Here is a 16,383-nt window from a genome sequence, read left to right as displayed (position 1 = left end):
CCCGCAACAGAGCATCCACACCAGATCATCCACGCTGGGAGGACCCCCAGCAACGCCCCTCAAACTGCCTCTGCTTCACCCCCAATCTTCCCCAAACTGGGGAGTTTCTTGCTTTTTCAAAATACTCAGTTTGGGGTGTGTTTCAGTGCTTTTCCACAACGTAAAAAGGGGTGATCTTTTGGTTGTGGGTTTGTGCATGAAAATGGGGTGGGTTTTTTGCTTTCCAGCTGCACAAATCCAGGCGGATTTGGCTTTCCCAGGAGTCCCAAAGTCGTTTGGTTTTTTCCGTTGCAGTCCCAGAATCAGAGGGTTTGGGGTTGTCCTGGTTTCGGCTGGAATAAAGTTCATTTTCTTCTGAGTAGCTGGTACAGGGCCATTTTGGAGTTAGGATGAGAATAATGTTGACAACACACCGATGCTGTAGTTGTTGCTAAGCAGTGTTTATACTAAGTCAAGGACCTTCCAGCTTCTCATACCCGCCCTGCCAGCAGAGGCTGGGGGTGCACAAGAAGAGTCGCTGAGCTAAAGCAGGATTCCAGGCAAACAGGTCAGCTCGAAATACACCACCTCCTTTAAAAGTTAAGAGCGATTTGAACGCTTAAAATCAGCATTTACGCTAATCGATACCATTCTGAACACCTTCTTAGCATACAAGTAAACACTCTTGCCGGTGCTGGAAAACGTCTCCTCCCTTCCTTACAGCACTGCTGCAGGCAGATAACCCTGGGAGGCTGCGGGACGAGGTCGTACGCAATCAGAATCTACGCTTGCGGATCCACCGCAACAGCTACAGCCCTTGCGCTGCTGCTGCTGCTTTGCATCTTGCTTGTTTGGTGAATAAAGCTGAAAGTGAAGTGGAAAACTCCAAACAGCAAAATGAAAAATAAAGAATAAATCTCAATAATTCACTTTACACTAAAAAGGTGTGCCCATGTTTATATACATCCAATAAAAATACTTGTACTGTAAAAGTATTTGATTTTCCTTTTCCATTACCTTAACTTGCACAGCTCTGAATTCATACCATTAAATCATCTCTCCCCAAAGTACACAGTTATAACGTGACTAGGGGTTTTTGTGCGTGTTACAGAACGCGGAGGGACACCTGGCCAGCTGAGCTGCCCAAGAGAGGTGCTACTGAACCGCCAGGGAAACGCACCATTGAAAGCCAGACAGAAAGAAAGTACTTCAGAGCACTCCGTCAAAACATCAGGAAAAAAAACCCATAACATTCAGTTGCCTCTCTTTTTAAACATTTAGAAAAATACCTAAACTGCTTACATACACCTAACAAATCACATACTACAGCTATTTGGCAGTCGCAGTTTAAACAATGCAAGTCAATTTGTAAAATCCCCAGTGCTGCAATACCTCAGACTACCAAAAAGGACTGGCGGATTCCCTAATGCTTTTGGCAGTACCGAAGCATGCAGAGCAACACGTTTTCGTGTTATCTCGACTGTTACAACTGAGAAACCAAAGACCAGTGATGCCATCAACTTTAGGAAGATGGGCTGCGCTTGGGTCTTTGGAAGGAAATTGACCTTTTTTTTTTTTTCTTTTTTTTTTTAAAGAGAGTGAAAAGTCTCATTACTGATGACTTCTACTGTCAAGTCGATCACCTCTGAAGATCCACTCTGATGGGAAGTTCATAAAACAAAATTTCTTTGAGAGAGAAAGACTTCCATTTTGGAAAATCTCTTTCCAACTGAAGTCAAAATTACACACTGTAGGTTAAAGGAAAAAACACATTACTGAAGCAGTAACTCATCAAAAACACCTCAGGACTCACTGTCACTAGTTACAAGGCTGCTAATGCTTCCCGGGAAAGCCTGGAAAACACACAGATGCGACGCCCGTTTGTCCTGTTTTGTCCACGTCTCTTCTTTGACCTTGATTGCTTTTAGTACAGATGCTAATTATCTCCGTAACGTTTTTGAGTACTACTATAAGATATTTAAAAAAAAAAATCATTGACTGTAAAAGCATAAAGCTTTTATCATGAAAACAAAGTCTGTTTCTTCTGAACAGCTGAACTCTTACGAACAGTTTCTTCCCTCTTTTAGTACAAAATTATTTTCACAGTATCGTTTACTAGCAAGCACACAGCAACAGAAGATTATGCTTTCAGGAAGAGAAAATAAACTGAGGGAAGTAAACTTTGTATAGGTGTAACATGCTCCGGAACAGAACTTATTTTTAGCATTTGTGTTAAAATATTTCACGTAAAAAAAAGTAGAAGGAGAGTTGGCACACTCTCAACGTTAAAGCCCATACCGCAAGTACCTTTGGAAAAATGCAGACACACGTCGTAGGCGTACCTTGTACTTGCAGGCCGCTACGGAATCTTTCCATCTGTCTCGTACCGTCACGGCAGAAGAAAGGGCAACCACGGCGAAACGGTGCCAGCTGACAGCCAGCTGAGAGAAGAAAAAAAAAAAACATTAGCACAAAGCTGGGTAGGAATCCAAAGCTGCTGTCAGGCAGCACAAGAGCTCTGCAGGCTGGCACCAGTCAATATTGCACTCTCTAAAATCAAACAACAACAAAACAAAACCGTGACCCTGTAGCCTTCTTTTTTTTTTTTTCTTCTTCTTCTTTCAGAGCTCATCCCTGCCTCAGCATTTTGTCTTGTCAGAGCATGAAGCGCAGGTGATCCGTACCCTGACGACTTCCGTGTGCGCTGAATGCCTGTTCAGAAATAGTCCAGATCTGCAAGACTGGTGTCATTTATATGGTTTTAATCATCATAACTCAAATTTTATTTACTCATGCATTTGTGAGGAAACTAATTAACTTTTAGACACTGCCTCTCCTTTTTTTGGGGGGTGGGGGTGGAAATGCGTTAGAGACCGAAAAACATTACGATTCAGAGCTCCCAACCACGAGGGAGTGGTGGAGAAGTCAATGAAAGCAAAGACCAACAGCAGCAACATCAACTGAAAGTTGGCTTTAATTCCGATCACGTACTTAAGCGACTCTCCAACTCTATGCCTCGGTCCTAGGAATGACTAGGCCCTTTTTGGAAGGACAAACTTGTTTACTTAAAAGTCCTAGACTGAAGACTCCGCTGAACGGAATGGGGATTGTCCCATGGGACAACATGCCATCAACACTCTTAATGGGGAAGGAAAAAAAAAAACCCCAAATAAAAATCAAGTTTAAGTACCAGTTCCCATCATGTTTCGCTCATTACATTTCTACTGGCATCTAGGTGCTCAAAATTGAACTACAGGGACACCACATATTCCTAAAAATTCACTTATACATAAAAAAGTAAAAGGCTATTTCCAACTTGCCCATCAAATCAGTATGAACAGAGAGAAGAGAAACACGCGACCTTGAAGGAGCTAACAGGCAGCTCTGAATTTACCAGACAGGAAATTTCATTCTTTCCCCTGAAACAAAAACACATCAAGGGACCAGTTCAGGAACAGGGCACGATCTGTTAACAGCAATTTTTCCATCAGCTTTTCTGCACTAGCAGCAAATTTGCCTTCTCTGTGGGTTTAACGTGGAGCATCTGTAGCGCCCTCAAACTCGCAAGTGTTTCTCTCCGCTCCCCCAGCCCGATACGTGCGATTACCTGAGCAGCAAGCGGAATTGACCACGCAGGATTTTCTTCGTGTGATGCGGAAGGTGACGCTGGCAGAAGAGGAGACAAAGAAATGAACCTGCTTGTCACACCCAGCCAACGGTAAAAAGACAGGGGAGGATTCTGCCGGAAGGGCTCTGCACCCCAGGAGCTCCCGCCGGCCGGTTTCTCTCCCCTTTGCCCGGTACCGAGGGGACGACGACACCTCGCCCGCGCCCCCTCGCGGGGGGGGCTGCCCCAGGAGAGACGGGGGACCCCCACCTCGCTTCTGCCCGCGGGAACGGACCGGGAGAGACCCTCCACGCAGAGAGAGGAGCGCGGCGTGGATTGCATGCCCGAGGGAAGAGGCCGGGCTCCCCGCTGGCAGAAGGACAACTCACCTCCCTGCTGCTCGGAGCTGCTTGCTGCGGACAGCCCTGCCCGCGCCCGGCCGCTCTCCCGCCGTGCTGGGAGCGCAGTCCGGCCGACGGACGCTCCAGCGAAAAGACGCTCCAGCTAATCGCGCCTCCTGCTCCTTACAGCCGCAGGTACTTTTGCCTCTGGCTAATGCACGCTCCAGACAGCGGACACCCCGCCTCGTTCCAGCTCCCGCTTGCTACAGTTCTGGCTCGTTGAAGCCCCAGCTCCGCACTGAAGCTCCGGCCGATTTCAGCTGCTTCTCCTTACAAGCTCCAGCTACGTGCAACGGTCTGGGCTTTCCATAAGGTTGTGTATCAACTGCTGTCAAAACTGGAGCATTAGGATTAAACATCAGAGTTACACGCCAAATAAATATTCGTTAGTTTGCACGATTAATTACCTAACAACTATTCTGAGCAGCGCAGAAAGAAGAGCTGGACTCAAAGAGGGCACGGGGGGTCTGAAAAGCACCTTTCCCCCCCACAGACCATCACAGATGTTGAGTTCGGCCTGCTGCGTGCCGGACTCCCAAACTTCGGCGTCCGACACAACCAGACCCCCATCTCCGGGGAGGGTCCACGCACCCTGCCCGCCCCCCGCTTCCCCCCGCAGCCCCCAACACCCTCCCACCCGCCTGCAAAACCAGCCAAGCCGGCTCCCGCTTTTGGCCCCCACACCAGCTGACTCGGGGCCCATTTGGGAGCCAAAAAACCCGGCTGCTGAACCTGTTCTCAAGGCCCAAACACGCAGGGCCGGACCTCTGTTTCTGGGCCCAAAGCCACGCAGCTCGGTCTGTTTCCGAGCCCCCACATCAGCCACGCGAGCCTCTTGTCAAGACCCAGGAACAGAAAACTTGTTCTCCGTTTCTGACCCTGCAGTGCCCACGGACGACGCTGAGCGTAGCCACCCCACAGCCCTGCACCCCCGGGGCCCCACACGTAGTTTCGGGGAGTGCTCGGGACCTGCGGAGGGCCCGGCCCCACGCCTCTGCGGGGCAGCCCCAGCACAGGCAGGGCGTCGCTTCACGATTGCCGTTTCAGGCTTTATTTCCCCGCCACCACCGGCACGGCCAGGCCCCCACCCCAAACCCCCAGCCGAAGCACCCCCGCGGGCAGCCGGGCCCAGCCACCCAGAAAACAAGAAAACCAAAGAGGGTACAAGACAGAGACCGTGGGGAAAGGCAAGGAGAAGGACACAGAAACAGAGAGAGCGCGGGAGGGATAGGGAGCAGGACAGAGAGATGGAGCAAGAAAGGAAAAAAGGACGGGAGGCAGAACCAAGGGAAAGAGAGACAAGGACGGGGAGCAGGACAAAGGGACGGAAGAGGGAAAAAAAAAATAGCGACGGGCTGCAGGACAGAGATGAAGGGATTAAATAGACACAGGGAGCATGACAGAAGGACACAGAGAGACAAAAGGGACAAAGAGCAGGCCAGCATCGGAGGGGAAAAAACCAACTGCGATGGGCAGTGGGAGAGAGAGACGGAAAAAGGAAAAAGTACTGAGGAACAGAAAAAAGAAAGAAGCGACAGCTAGGCTAGCTGGACAGGCGGACACACTTAGAAAGGGCGGGAGAGGGAATGGGGCAGAGAAAGACAGACAGAAAAGGTAGCGAAAGAACGCAAGGCAGAGGAACAGCAAGGCGGGGCGGGGGGGAAGGGACAGGGGTCTGGGCAGAGATGGAGAAATAAGCAGCAGGGACAGAGGAGACAGAAAGAGGGACAGGGAACACGGCAGAGAAGGAAAAATCAGGACAGCGGCAGGACGGAGATAAAAAACTGGGACGGTCCTCAGGACAGAGAGGAATACGAATACGAGCAGGGAGCGGGACAAAGGGATACAGCGAGAAACGACGGGACAGGAAGCAAGACAGCGCGACAGACAAGAACAATGAGAAGGAGAGAGAGAGACACTGACAGAGACAGAGACCGTGAGAAGCACAGGGGGTTGGGAAACTTAGAAAGAGAGGTATCAGGAGCCCTGCAGACAGAGGGAGGGTGACTAAAAAAGGGGCAGGAAGCAGCACAAAGGGTCACAGAGAGTAAGAGACGAACAGGAAGGAGGACGGGGACAGCGAGATCCAGAATGACAAAAATAAACAGCAACAGCGAGCAAGACAAAGGGACAGACAGAGAAACAGAAAGTAGGAAGAAGAGAGATAGGAAGGCAGGGACACAGCGCGGCACGTACAGGCGCAGAGACGAAAAGAACGCCAGGGGAACAGGCCAGAGAAATTGGGAGGCAGGGAAAGAGGCGGATGCAGATCAGGACAAGGAGATGGAAAAGGAAAAAACAGCGACTGGCTGCAGGACAAAGACGGGGATGGGGGCGGGGGGGGAGAGGGAGAGGGAGCAGGACAAGAACGCAAAGAGAAAAAGAAAGGGGGGCAGTCGAATGAGAGAGAGAGAGAGGAAGGGGGGGAGGAAGAGGGAGCAGGACAAGAGAAGAGACAGAAGAGAGGAGGCACAGGGAAGCAAAATAAAACAAAAAAAAAAGAGAAACCAAACATCACAGCAGCATGAGAAAGCGAGGGGGTCAGGAGAGGGGGAGGGAGGGACCGGGAGGCACAAGAGGAGCGACAGGGCCCCGAGGGCCCAGGACTCACCACAGCTCTCGCTCTTGGAGCTGCCAGGAGACCTTGCCAGTTCAGACGCTTCTTTCTCCTTCTCTCCTCCCTTCCTCTTCTGTAACTCCAGTCGCTTGGCTGTCCTCCACATAACGGAACACGCGAGCGCCTCACAGCTCTTACGAGATGAGGCCTCCTAGACACGTAGCCTCGCTCGCTCGCTCACTATGTGGCCGTACCGCGCTGCTGGTCATGCATACAGACCCTGGCGGTCTAACCTGCTGTGGACTACGAGGCGGGATCCTCCCACACCCAGAGAGGCAGGTTCTCTCTTGCCTGCAGCGGGAGGCAGCTGCCAGCCAGATGGCCTGCCGTTTCTTCTTCTTTACCTTTCTGTGGCCTCTCCAGCTTCAGCAGCTCCCGTCCACAGCCAGTAAGCGCTCCGCCTGTCCCTCTGTGCTCCCGTGCCGCGAGGAGAGGGAGGCCAGGCAGAGACAGCCCACGCAAGCCTGAGGCTGCTGCAGTCAACGGCATCCCCGGGGACGAACGGACAACCGCACTCACAGCGTGACCTCTGGGAGAGGGAAAGAGGCAGCAGCCACCCTTATTACCGTAGCTCGACCCTGGCCGGAGCCCCTCCTTCCGCAGGGGCTTCCGCAGACGCCGCTCGTTCCCCGCGCCGCTGCTAACGGCACCCACGTTCAGGGAGACTCGAGAACATCGCAGGGCCAGCTTGCTGCCCTCACGACAGGGCTCGGGGGCTGCCTGCGGCTACAGCACAGGCAGGCTTCAGGGGAGGGGCTGGAGCTGGGGGCAGCCGCACGGGCCGAGCGAAGGCGCCGGGGGAGCTCCGGCGACTCGGGGAGGCGCCCGCTGGCCGCGCCTGGGGGGTGCCCGCCTCCGTCCCCTCTTCCCTTCTATCGGCTCTCGGGGAACTGCCGGGCGCTGCCCTGGCCCGGCTCGCCTCCGGCGGACCGGGAGCCTGCCGCGGCGGCCGCTTCGCAGCTTCCCGTCCCGCCAGCCCCGCGCGGCCAGCGGGCAGGAGGCACCCCCCGCCCCCGCCGGAGGGGATCGCTCGCCTCACCCGCGGTCCCGGCGCTCGCGCGCTGCCGCCGAGACCCGCGCCCTGCGCGCCACCACGCTGCTCCCAGGGACCGCGCGTGCGCCGGAGGGGTCAGAGCCGGCGAAGGAACGCCGGGCTGCCCCACGCGCAGGACGGCGCATGCGCCCGGGAGGCGCGGCCGCACGGCTGGTCGGGGAGCGGGCGCAGCGGGAAGCCCGCGGAAAACCACACGAAACCGGTAACGCTCCTGCGTCTGACCTTGTCGGACTCCGGGGGCCGCGGCGGCAGCGAGGACTACGCCGCGCCCGAGAGCCACGCTGCCGCCCGGCCGCCGAGTCCGCGAAAACTACAGCTCCCGGCATGCCCCGGGAGGCAGCCTGCCCTGCTGCCGGACCCCGAGGGGACGCCGCTTCCGTTTCCGCCCACCCCCACGCCGGCGCAGCCGCAGTTCCCGCCGAGCCCCCAGCGCCGCTCCGGGCAGCTCCGGCGCGCTTTCGCCGCCCGGCTCCGGCACGGCGCGGCACCCCCCGCCGCCGCTTCGGCACGGCGCGGCCCCGATGCCGCTCCGTGCGTCCCACACGGACCCCGCCGTCCTCCTCGGGGCTTTCCCCGGAACCCGCCGGCCGACTGCGCAGCCCCGCCACGGGGCCCGGTGAGCACCCCCCCGCGCGCACGTGCTCCCAGCCGCCCTGTGAGCCCCCCCCCCCTCGCGCGCGCTCCCAGCCACCCTGTGAGCCCCCCCCCCCGCGCACGTGCTCCCAGCCCCCCTGTGAGCCCCCAGGGCTCGGCCTCGGCACCGGCGGCCCCCACCCCCCCCGGGCCACCCCCGCCTCCGACGTTCGCGGTCCGAGGGGCGCCCGGCCCCGCTCACCTTCTCCCGAGGGGCAGCCGCACCCCGGCCGCCGCTCCGCTCCTGCCTGGGCTCCCACCGGCCCCGCCCCGGCCCCTCCCCCGGCAGCCCCCCCTGGCCAGGGAGGGGCCGTCCCCATCAGCCTCACTGCCCGCACCTGCGGCTCCTCCAGCCCCGGCCCGCAGCTGTGGTACCCAAATCCGGAACAAAACTCCTCGACACCAATGTGAACTTAAGCAGCAGGCACTTCCTTGATTGAATGAAAGATGTCAAGAGTCATCTGATTGGGAAGAGCTGTTAACTGGGGTCAAAATACAGATTTTAATACCCCTCTTATTTTAGTTCTAAGACTTGGCCATTGCCAGGTATCATCTTTTCCATTTACCCAGGTCCACCAGCGAGGCCACAAGGGAGATTTCTTCCAGAGAGAGGATAGAGTTATTAAGTCTAAAAGTCCACGATTTGCCTTTCTCCTTCATGAAAAGGTGAGTGGATCATATATCGTCACTAGTCACCCAAACAGTTAAGCCTGAACTTTTCACCTGTCCTTTAATACAGTCAACTCCAAGCTAAATTTTTTCCGTTTGGTCCCGAAGAGCGGACCAAAGATCATGTCAAATATTATTATACTTTCTACAAATACATCCCCATCTTAGAGCTTTAGCTACTAGAGAAAGTCTTTGGAGTTTGGGGTCAGAAGAGCTGCAAGTATAAACCTTCATTCAGCTCTGTTTAGGATGTGTGATTTTTCTCTGGTTGTCTAAACCAGTCTAAATTTCCATAGATGGTCCCGACTCTGGGTGGCTCGAACAAGGATCCTGGAACTCCAGTAAATTCTAGACATCGTTTTATATTTTAAATATGATCCAAAGTTCCTTTTTGCACTTGTCTCTACGGTTTTGGCAACTGACAGCCCCAAGGGCTGCTTGTACAAGTTTCTCCCGAAGGGCGATTAAATGAATTCTTTTGTCCATGAGGTGGATGGTTTGGTAATGTTATAATTCACAACGCTGTAATTCCTTCTTTCAAATTAAAAAAAAAAAAAATTGCCTTTTAAATCCATCCCATTTAATTTGCTAAAATGATTCTCATTGTTCTGCATCTTTTCTCAAGTTTTGGTTAAATTCAATGTCAGTATTCTCCACGGAACTAGATTTTCATCTGACTTTGGAATCGGAAGGCAGGCTGTTACTGAGGTTAAATTTTGTGTCTTTACAAAACTTTGAATCAGTTACAAAACTAGATTTTTTTTTTTTTAATCCAAATTACAAAAACGGTTAATCTCAAGATTAATAGCTCAAACAATAATTGTTTCATTTTGTTTATCTCATGTTTAGAACCCCTCAAAAAAAATGCATACGCCCTCTAAACACACAAAAAGATTATTGCCCTCGACAATATTCCTAAGAGCAACCCCAATATTATCAACTTTACACAGCTGTTTTCCCAAACAGATAACGTGAAACTTACTTATAGATTTTCAGTTTTAAAGGGCCAGTTTCTTTAGACTTCCGGTTTCTTGTTGGTGCTTTCTTTATTCTTGAATAATGAAGCCAAGGTTCTTCTCCCAGACCTTTACTGCTATAAGGGTTGTTAAAATGACTCGAGACGGTCCTTTCCGCTTCTCAGTGATTTTATAGATATTCAATCTCCTGGTCGGAAGGGATGCGCTGCTACGTCCAATTCTAAGGGTCCAGCTGTGGAGACATACTGACAAAGCTCTTGAAAAGAATTGCTTAAAGAAATCATAACACCTTTTAATACCATATCTCCAAAGGCACTCAAGATACTCAGAACATAGGACTCTTGATATGGTCTTTCATACAACATTTCATAATGACTTAAATTTTCTTTCTCTCCTGGCTATACTCTGATTCTTAATAGAGCCATGGGTAATGCTTTAACCCATGTGAGGAGTGAGGTTTCCTGACAAATTTTACTCGACTGTTGCTTAAGGGTATAGTTCATTCTCAATCTCTCTCTCTCCGCCCCCCTCTCTCTGCCCCCCCCCCGGCCCCCCCACTTGCTTGTGGTCTATATGGGGTGTGATAGTCTCAATCTATAGATAATACTTTGCTCAACTTGTCTCACAATCTTTGCTATAAAATGAGGGCCATTGTCAGATGACATTCCTACAGGCACCCCATATTTTGGTATTATCTCTTTGAGCAAGACTTTGAGTACTTCCCTTGCTTTGTTGGTGCGACAAGGGAAAGCCTCGGGCCACCCAGTAAAGATAGCAACTAAAACTAGGATAGATCCTTCTTTTCAAGGCAATTCTATAAAATCAATTTGCTAATATTCTCCTAAAAATTTTCCTTATTTCATAATCCCAAAGATGATCTTAGTACTGATTCGGGGATATTTTTATATATAAATTTCACATCCGCTTCTAATTGTTTAAACAATCTTTGACATATTTCACTTTCTGTTCCCCAGTATACTTTGTGATGTTCAGCTCGGGCAATTTCTCTTATTATTGCGGGTGGGACTATTATTTGACCTGTCGGTGTTACAGCCTATCCTGTTTCATTTTGTTAGCCTGCGATCTAATAATTAATTCTTCATCTTTTTCGTTATAATTTGGAGTTTCTTTAGGCAATTTTATACTTTTCTCTGGAACTAGTGCTAGGATGCCTTTTTCCGCAGCCTCTTTAGCAGCTTTATCAGCCAGTCGGTTACCTGCGTTCGGACCGGTCTTACCTAACTGATGTGCTTTACAGTGCATTATCGTGACTGCTGTTGGTTTTTGAATGGTTTCTAACAATTTCGGTGTTTGTTCTGCGTGCTGAATGGTGGTTCCTCGTGCAGATAACGGTCCTCTTTCTCTCCGTATCGCTCCGTGTGCACGTACTACTCCAAAAGCGTACTTTGAGTCTGTCCAAGTGTTGACTCGCTTTCCTTGACTTGGTTCCAGAGCTCGAAGAAGAGCTATCGATTCAGCCTTTTGGGCAGATATCGTCGAAGGCAAAGTTGGCAACGCAATTACCTCCTCGGTAGTTACTGTCTGTCTTGATAAACGTTTTCCTTCACAGACGGAACCGCTTCCGTCGGCATATAGTTCCCAATCTGTTTCTTCTAGCGGCACATCTCAGAGATCCAGTCAGCTGGAGTAAACTCTTTCGATTGTCTGCAAGCAGTCACGTTCCAGTTCTCCTTTAACTTGATCAGTTGTTGAAAACGCAACAGGGTTAACGGCGGTAGTAGTTTTTAGGTAAACATCATCTTGTTCCAGCAACGCCACTTGGTATTTCAGCATCCTGCTAGGGGATAACCAATGCCCCCCTTTCTGTTTTAGCACAACAGTTATCGTATGGGAAACGTACAGTAATCCTTTGTCCTCTAATCCTTTGTCCTCAGGTGAACTTACGAGCTTCCTGGATCAGTAGCACAGTTGCAGCGACGGCTCTCGGACGACCAGAGCATCCCAGACTCACATTACCTAATCGCTTCGAGAAGTAGGCCACAGCTCGCCCACTTGGCCCTAAATATTGCGCCAGGATACCCAGAGCTATACCTCTTCTTTCACGAGCAAAAAGTTCAAGTGTCTTTGTGAGATCTGGCAGGCCTAGGGCTGGCACCCCGATTACAGCCTGTTTCCATTCTTGGAAAGTAGCTTTCTCGGCATCGGTACGATCCGTTGTTTGAGGTTTTGAGCTGCTCCTATAAAGGTCGGGCCAGCAAGCCACAATTTATAATCTACAGGTGACACCACTCAACCATTCCCGGAAATGCTCGTCATTCATTTTTTTAGTCTTAGGTTCGGGGAGACGACAAATTGCCTCTTTTCTCTCAGTTCCCAATTGTCTCTGTCCTTTTAGGATTTTAAAACTCATTTAAATAAGTTTCTTCTTTCTGGGTTATCTGGTTTTTTTCTTTTGACACTCGATATCCACTGATTCCCCAAAAGTTCAAAAAGTTAATAGTTAACTTTGTGCATCGTTCTTCCGTCTCAGCTACACTTAACAGATCATCCATATATTTCAGCAAGATTTCTTGATTATTTTCTTTCTGCCAAATCCCTACTTCTCGTGCCAATTGACTTCCAAACACGGTAAGACTATTCTTAAAGCCTTGAGGCAAGACTGTCCACGTATATTGTGGTTTTTCTCCCAGTCTCAGGATTTTCCCATTCCAAAGCAAAAACCTCTTGACTATCAGGATCCAAGGGAATACGGAAAAAGGCATCTTTTCCCTCTAACACTGTGAACCATTCTTGTTTCTCCGTTAGGGTTGTTAACAAAGCATAAGGATTTGCTACTACCGGATGAATATCTTGTACTATTTGATTTATTGCTCTGAGGAGGTCTTGAACTAATCTATCATCTTTTTCATTAGCCTTTTAACAGGCGAGATGGGGGTGTTATATCTGGATTCACATTCTATTAACAATTTGTATCTTAAAAATTTTTGTATTACCATTACTAACCCTTTCCGACTTTCCGGTTTTAGGGGGTATCGTTTAATTCTTACCGGATTCGATCCTGGCTTTAAATCAACTCTCACAGGTTCTGCTTTTTGGATTTACCGGGAGCTTCCCAGTCCAGACGATTGGAATTACAGCATTATACTTTGACTGGTATAATCTTCCGCTGTCGGTAAGCGTCCTGTTAACAACAAAGCCACTGCTTCGATACGTTTAGTTTCTGGAATTAAAGTTTTAATCTCTCCATTTTTAAATTTAATTTCTGCCTCTAAGTTCTCAGATAGATCTCTCCTTAACAGGATTTTAGGAGAATTTGGCACATAACAAAAACTGCTGAGTGACCCGTTGCTTTCCTAATTTCATTGTTAAAGATTTAAAGAAGGGTCTAGTTTCTCGTTCACTTGTTGCACCGACACCACCAATTTCTTCAAAACTTAACTCTCCCTCTAAGGTATTTAAAACTGAAAAGGTGACCCGAGTGTCAATTCAAATTCAATTTTCTGTTCTCCCAGTTTAGCTGTAACCAGAGGTTCTGCTGGGAGACTCCCCTCCGGTCCCCGTCAGATACGTTCACTTAAAAAGAACAAATCTACATATGGCACTTTATTCCATTTACTCTCTCTCCTACAAAACAACAGGAACTGCAATATAATATGGTAACTCCAAGTTCTGTTTGTTTACCATTTCTCCTGCAATTCACCCCAACGTGCCAATAAACGTCCCAACGGTGATGTTTTTGGTAACTTTTCTTCAGCAGTTCTATTTCCTGCACTCTTATTCTTAAACAATTTTGCTAATGCCATTATACTTATATACATTCAAGTACCAAATACCAAACAAATGCAAATGACAATTGTCCCAAATAATACACAAAGTCCAACCCAGCAATAGCTTTCGCTTATGACTTACGGGCAGACGCCTAGGCTTCCGCTGCAGACGGGTACCCTCCAAGCCCCAACCCTGCGAAGCTTTCGCCGCGCCTCACGGGCAGGCTTTCCAAACCAATTCCAAAGAAGCAGCGCCTTACCTTTTTTCCAGGCAACGCTGCGAGGAGCTTTGCGAGTCGAGGGTGATGGTTCTCCCCGAGAATACCTCGGTGCCGGCCGGAGTTCGATCGACGCTCGATCTCGTCCGGTCTCACTCGCAAGGTCCCATCTGGGTCGCCGAAACCGTTACCGAAATCCGGAATAAAACTCCTTAACACCAACGTGAAGTTAAGAAGCGGGCACTTTGTTTATCGCGGCGCTGGGGACACGGGGGATCGCTCCTCCAAAGGCGTGTCCCGCTTAGTATCAAAATCCATCCGTTTTTACAGGCTTTTCTTGTCAGGTCATTGTTACCTAAGCTCCTTCCGTAAAAATGCATACTCTGCTCGTTCTTAAATTTAACCTTTATAATGATCGGTCCTTTGATTATATAACCTTATCAATATTCTTATTTAAAAACAATCATTGGCCAGTTACACTTAGCTCTGCTGACTGGAATCTTCGATACTCAAATCGAGATGGGAAAGGTAAGGGCGTGTCCACGACGGTTTCCTTAGTTTCCTGAAACAGAACGTAGAAAAACCAGTAACTTCCTGGTGAGGTTTCTAGGGTTAGCTATTTCAAACTTTAACAATATTAAGGTTCCTAGAGTCACGCGTAACACAGTTCCTAAAGTCTCTATGGCTACGTTTCAAACTTAACGATCCTATACGTTATGCTTCACAATTTTACTTCTTAATCAAACCTAACTCTTCTATGGGATTAAATTTTGATTTCTTTACCAGAATATTTGCAACAGCTGGAGCCCAGCAGGAACCGGGGGGGGGGGGGGGGGTGTGTGTGTGCACGGCCCGACCCCCCCCAGCGCCTCACCTCCTCCTCCCCTGGGCTCCCTCACGGCCCCTCGCCTCGTGCAAAGGGAGCGCAAACGCAGCCCGGAGGGCAAAGGGGACGGGCGGCCAGCGTTTATTCAGTCAGTCGCGTGCCTATCGAGTCCTGCCAGCGAGTCTGCTCCGGGTCTCGGGGCGCCCCCCGGCGCTCCCTCTGCCCCTCGGGCACCTCTGATAGCCTATTCCCATACATTCTGTATGGCACATCTAAATATTGGGATGGTTTTAATATTTTGTACCAGCTGTGGAAACTGGTTTGCTGCTAGGTGACTGCAAAAGTGAGATTTGGTAAATAATTATTAGAAATCTTATACTAACACTACGACTGAAACAATAGACAGAAGTATAGCCAAGCAATTGACTAGCAGAGGTAGGTACTCCTAAGTTTTGCAGTTCTTTGCTCTTGTGACTAGATGTTCCTGTACGCTAGATGAGAACAATGCTGAAACTGACCACAGGTGATTGAAACTGCGTTAAGCTTCAAGATCAAAGAACAAGGACAAGAATAAAGACTTCAGGGACAGCCAGCAAGAACTTCAAATGGGTCGGTGGTTGCAAAAGCAGCCCTTCGTCTCAAATGGATCCTTCACTGCGCGTGATCGGATGTAGGCAGTACTACGATAATCGGTTGCCATTGTTTTTACGTATATGTATACTAATCTGATTAACATGCAATTAGTTATTCTGTATAACCTGTTTGTGCTAAAGCTGTGGCATGCACGCTAGGTGCAACTATCCCCCGTGCATCCAGCGCTGCAATGAAGAATGCCTGCTTTCCAAAACTCCAAAACGAGTCTTAGGGAGTTTCTTCAACCGGCTTTTCAGTATCAGGGGTACAAGGGAGGAAAGGAAAAAAAAAAAAAAAAAAAAAAAAAAAAAGGCAGCGGTGTGGGAAAGAGAGGGGCCCAGGGGAGGGGCAGGGAGGGACCAGAACGCGGAAGAGGGGAGACAGGGCCCCGAGGCTCGCCACAGCTCTTGTTCTTGGCACTGCCAGGAGAATTTGCCAGTTCAGATGCTTCTTTCTGCTCCTCTCCCGCTCCCCTCCTCTTCTGTAACTCCGGCGGCGCGGCCGTCCTCCCCCTAGGAGAACACGCGTCTCATAGGTCTTGCAAGACGAGGCCTCCTAGGCACGGAGCCTTGCTCGCTCGCACGCTACGTGGCCGTACCGCACCGTCGGTGCTGCGTACGGACCCTGCGGTGCACCTCGGCGGTCTGACCTGCTGCGGACTACGAAGAGGGATCCTTCCACACGCGGAGAGGCAGGCTCTCTCTTGCCTGCAGCGGGAGGCAGCTGCTGGCCAGCCAGCCTTCCATTTCTTCTTCTCTACCTTTCTCTGGCCTCTCCAGCTTCAGCCGCAGCAGCTCCTGCCCGCAGCCGGTAAGCGCCCCGCCTGTCCCTTCGTGCTCCCGCGCCGCGAGGAGAGGGAGGCCAGGCAGAGGCAGCCCGTGCAAGCTTTCCTCTCCGGCGGCGTTTCCTCACCGGGAGGAAGCAACGAGCGCGGCGGCACCTGCCGCCGGTGCCGCACTGCCGTTACCGTCGGACGGCAGGTGCAGGACAGCGGCAGCCCCGCGCCCTCGCAGCCTCCGAGCTGCAGTACCGAACATTGGC

General features: G+C 50.5%; 1 long non-coding RNA gene across 1 annotated transcript; it reads right to left on the bottom strand.

Annotated features, from left to right (window-relative positions):
• Positions 1–675: 675 nt before the first annotated feature.
• Positions 676–7,314, bottom strand: LOC138684143 (uncharacterized). The gene is made up of 5 exons (XR_011323549.1): positions 6,599–7,314; positions 3,976–4,324; positions 3,587–3,645; positions 2,322–2,420; positions 676–1,727 (listed from the first exon to the last, which is right to left on the bottom strand). It is a non-coding gene; the product is annotated as an uncharacterized lncRNA (long non-coding RNA).
• Between the last annotated feature and the right edge of the window lie 9,069 nt (positions 7,315–16,383).

Source organism: Haliaeetus albicilla, unplaced genomic scaffold (assembly GCF_947461875.1).
Source record: "Haliaeetus albicilla unplaced genomic scaffold, bHalAlb1.1 scaffold_125, whole genome shotgun sequence".
NCBI lineage: Eukaryota > Metazoa > Chordata > Aves > Accipitriformes > Accipitridae > Haliaeetus > Haliaeetus albicilla.
This window is presented reverse-complemented; position numbering and strand designations above follow the sequence as displayed.